The sequence below is a fragment of the Carya illinoinensis genome, chromosome 11, assembly GCF_018687715.1.
Source record: "Carya illinoinensis cultivar Pawnee chromosome 11, C.illinoinensisPawnee_v1, whole genome shotgun sequence".
NCBI classification, from domain to species: domain Eukaryota; kingdom Viridiplantae; phylum Streptophyta; class Magnoliopsida; order Fagales; family Juglandaceae; genus Carya; species Carya illinoinensis.
The window spans coordinates 7,586,785-7,591,690 of record NC_056762.1 but is presented as its reverse complement, the minus strand read 5'-3'; the positions used below and the strand labels follow the sequence as shown (position 1 = coordinate 7,591,690).

The 4,906-nt window shown below is 35.5% G+C and overlaps 1 non-coding gene across 1 annotated transcript; it reads left to right on the top strand.

The window, feature by feature from the left end:
• Positions 1 to 3,569: 3,569 nt before the first annotated feature.
• Positions 3,570 to 3,677, top strand: LOC122283522. The gene has a single exon (XR_006230923.1). It is a non-coding gene; the product is annotated as a small nucleolar RNA R71 (small nucleolar RNA).
• Positions 3,678 to 4,906: the final 1,229 nt, after the last annotated feature.

The window sequence follows — 4,906 nt, the reverse complement described above, 5'->3', positions numbered from 1 at the left end:
ATCCACAGGCATCTAATTTGCAACCAAATAATTCACAATATGAGCAAACCATGGTAGAGAAGTAATAGAAAGGAAATGCTCATAAGGAAAATCATCTCTGATTGGCAGGTGGTCAGAGGTGTCCTCAAATGTGAGCCTTGAGAGATAGTCAACCACTATGTTCTCCACTCCTTTCTTGTCTGTGATGGTGATGTCAAATTCCTGCAAAAGTAAAATCCACCGTATTAGTTGTGCCTTAGCATCCTTCTTGTAATAAGGTACTTAAGGGCTGCATGATCAGTGAAAATAACAATAGGAGAACCAATCAAGTAAGCAAGAAACTTATCCAAAGCAAACACTATAGCTAGCAACTCTTTTTCAATGGTGGAGTAATTCATCTGAGCAATATTTAAACTTCTACTAATATAGTAAATGATAAAAGGCTTCCCCTCCCTTCGATGTCCAAGAATAGCACCTACAGCAAAATTACTAGCATCACACATGATCTCAAAAGGTAAAGTTTAATCAGGATGCTGCATTATGGGTGCTGAGGTAAGCTTTCTAATTAGCATTTTAAATGCCTCTTGACAAGCTTGTGTCCACTCAAATGGGACATCTTTAGCTAGAAGGTCACATAGTGGTCTAGATATGGTGAAAAAATTTGGTATGAACCTCCTCTAAAAGCCCGCATGACCGAGAAAGGATCTCACATCCTTTACTATCCTAGGTTTAGGCAACATAGAGATTAATTCAATTTTAGATTGATCAACCTGTATCCCCTAGAAGAAATAATATGCTCTAACACAATACCTAAATGTACCATAAAGTGGCATTCTTTCAAATTCAAAACCAATTCCTTCACCTCACAATGAGTCAACACTCTCTTTAAATTCAATAAGCATGCATAAAAAGAAGATCCAAAAACAGTCAAGTCATCCATAAAAACTTCCATATAATTTTCAACCATGTCACTAAACATGCTCATCATGCAATGTTGAAAAGTAGCAAGTTCATTAGAAAATTCAAATAGCATTCTATGAAAAGCATAAGTACCAAAAGGACAAGTAAAAGTGGTTTTATTCTGGTCTTCTAATGCAATTTCAATTTGATAATAACCAGAATGACCATCCAAGAAACAATAGAAAGGATGACGAGCCACACGCTCAAGAATTTGATCAATAAAAGGGAGAGGAAAATGATCTTTCTGGGGGGTAGCATTCAATTTTCTGTAATCAATGCACATCTGCCACCAAGTCATAAGTTTTGTAGGGACTAACTCTCTCAGGTCATTCTTCACCACAGTAACACTTGAATTTTTAGGAACAATCTTTGTAGGACTTACCCATTTACTATCAGTAATAGGATATATGATTCCATTATCTAATAGTTTCAATACTTCATTCTTCACCACTTCTTTCATAGTGTGATTAAGCCTACAGTGAGGTTATCTGCGAGAGCTAGTTCCTTCCTCCAAATTAATTTTATGAGAATAGACCAGGAGACTAACACCTTTTATATTAGCAATGCTCCAACCTAAGGCTGACTTATGCTCACTTAGGGTCTAAATTAATTTCTCACCTTGAGACACAAACAATTCATATGAGATAAGAACAGTAAAAATATCACCTAGACCAAAGAAAGCATGCTTTAAACCTTTAGGCAAATACTACAATTCAACTTTGGGTGCTTCCACACTTGAAGGAATTTGTTTTTCACCTTTCTCAAGAAACTCCTCAAACTTTGGTTGTCATGCCCGAGTGCCATAATCCTGAGTTCTATAAAAGAATAGCACAAATATGAACTATATCATATGGATCATTGATAGATTTAAACTTAGAATTAACAAGAAAATACTCAGGGGGATCGAAATCATGAGCTGTAGAAAGTCCCATATCCATGAGTGAATCAATCATGTATGTCTGGTAGCTCTCATTATCATCTTCTGGCTGTTTTGCAATATGAAATATATTCACCTTGAGAGTCATGTTTCCAAAAGACAGCTTCATGAGCCCATTCCTGCAATTAATATGAGTATTAGTAGTGGCAAGGAAAGGCCTACCTGAAATCAAAGGAATTTTTAGTAGTATCAACAATAGAGCTAGTGTCAAGGATTAGGAAATCAACAGAATAATAAAATTTGTCAATTTAAATTAGAACATCCTCTACCACACCCCGGGATACTTTGACTGAACGGTTAACCAACTGCAATAAATAGAAGTTGTTGGTTTGATTTCTCTCAACCCCAACTGCAAATAAATAGAATATAGCATTATATTTACGCTAGCTCTTAAATCTAGAAAAGCTTGCCTAAACTCATGATTTCCAATTCTCCATACAATGGTTGGACAACTAGGATCCTTGTACTTGGGAGTAATCTGTTGCTCAATTAGAGCACTAACCTGCTCTATCAGGAATACTGTTTTCTTCACATGGTGCTTCCTCTTAATTGTACACAAATCCTTGAGAACTTTTGCAAAAGTAGGAGCTTGTTTAATCACATGCAAAAGAGGAAGATTGATTTTTACTTGCCTTAGATTCTCTAGGATTTCATTGTTAGGGTCCAGAGTTTGCTTGCTTTATTTTAAAGCTCGAGGGAATGGTATCTTAACAAGACTCTTTGTCACCTCAGGTTCCTTGGGTAGCTCAACATCATTACTATCTTGATTCTTTTCCACATTCTCTGATTTGTTTGTTGTTGGAATGTGTAATGACTTACCACTTCGTGTCACAATAGCATTCACATCCTTCAAATTCTCTCGTGCCATGTATTGACCATGGGGTGTGGATTGAGCTTGAGAAGGAACTTACCTCGCTTATTCACACTCAAGAAGCTCATCAATTTGGACACTATTCACACTCAAGAAACTCATCAATTTGGACACTTGGCTCTTTATCTCCTTATTTTCTTCAACAACTTGTGTAATTAAATATTCAAACTTTTAGTTAGTCTTACCATGTGTCTCGATAAAAGAATGCGAAGTGTCTTTTAAAGGACTCCTAGAAGATGAAGGTGCATGATATGGTGCAAGATATGATCTAGGAGGTTCTGCAGGCGACTGGTTTTCAGACTTCCAGCTAAAATTTGGGTGATTGCACCACCTTGAACTATATTTATCAGAGAGAGGTGTTAAAGGCTTCTTGTACATACCTAAGGCATTATGTTGTTCTTCATACATCATTCTTATCTCAGCAAATGTGGGACACTTTTGGGTGAGGTGACCTACCCTGCCACACACAACACATAGTCCAAAAGACTCTGCATGATTAGCCATGTGTGCTGGCTTTAAGTCTTTAGCCTTTAACACCTCTAGCTCCCTAGTTAGCATCTCAACCTTAGCCTTTAGGTTATCCTCTTCCTTGATATGGTAAATTCCACCACCATTTGGGTTTCCTATTGGTCGTGACCTATTTTTGCTCTCAGTAGCACTAGGTCCAGTCCAAGTGTGAACTTTTTCAGTAAGCTCATTGAGGTATTCTATGGCTTCATCAAGATCTTTCTGTAAGAACTCACGATTATACATCATCTCCAAAAATTGGTGCTCTCTAGTATAAGTCTCTCATAAAAATAGCTCACTAAGTGTCAATTCACATACCCATGGTGAGGACACATAGTCAACAACTCCTTAAATCTCTCCCAAGATTGATACAAAGTCTCATTATCCTTTTGTGCAAAGGTAGAGATTTGCCTTTTTAAATCATTGGTATTATGTTGGAAAAAGTATTTATTAAAGAAGACCTAAGTCATCTCATTCCATGACCCAATAGATCATGGTCTCAGCTTTATCATTCAAAGAGAAAGGAAAGAACTTAAGTCTCACAATATCATCAGTTACATTTTGACTATGAAAAGTTGCAACTACTTCCACGAACTCCCTAATATGAACATATGGATTTTCATTTTCTAAGCCATGAAAAGTAGGGAGTAACTATATCATCCCTGTTTTTAAATCTAGTTGGCGAGTATTAGTTGGAAACATGATGCATGATGGTGTCGCTGTGCATGTAGGGTGCAGGTAATCCTGAAGCGTCCTAGTGGGTTGATCTCCGTGTTCACTCGTTTTCTCAAAATTAGAAGAATTATCAAATAAATTATTAGAAAAATTAGACTATGACTCTAACTCTAACATAGGTCTACAAGCAAACCGACCCAAAGTGTCTTTATACCAGTGCATGCAAGGTAGAGAAAAACTCAACAATAAAGAAAAGAAAAGAAAAATAAAAAAGAAAATAAAATAAAGATGCAGCAAGCTAAAAGAGGGAATGAAGTTACCGCCTTAACAAAATCCTGAAAAGAAAAACTATCTAGCAATTCTTCTACCATCTGCTCGGCAATGGAGCTAAAATTTGATTACACCCAAAGAATAACGTGATAATTGTAGCACAGTTTTGGGGTGAAATTTTCACAGGGAGACAATTTAAAAAAATAACAGAAGGAACAAAGAAACTAAACAAAAACATGAAATGATTAGTGGAGAACAAAAATTAATTTTCAATGCAAATTAAAGTGAAGCAAAGTAACTAATAGAAGAACTAATCAAATTTGACGAACAGTAGAGCGTCGGGAATCCCTTGCACAAATCCGGTAATTTAATTACTCTTAATTCATTGGATAACTCAATTGGAAACTTAATTGCCAAAATTTTCAATCGAAAGGTATAGAATTATAAACCAAAATTAAACTAAATATAACCATTTGAAAAAACATTCACTACTTTTAAAAAATATAAATTATTATTACTATTGAGAAAATCCAACGACGACAATATACTACTCAGGGAGCGATATTACAGCAAAAAACTAAATCAATATAGATAAATAATTGATCCAAACATAATCAAAGAACTAATCCATTTAATAGAAAAGCATGGCTGAATCCATAAATAGAATAAATTCTATGATTATTCAGAAAAGAAAATATCAACAATGA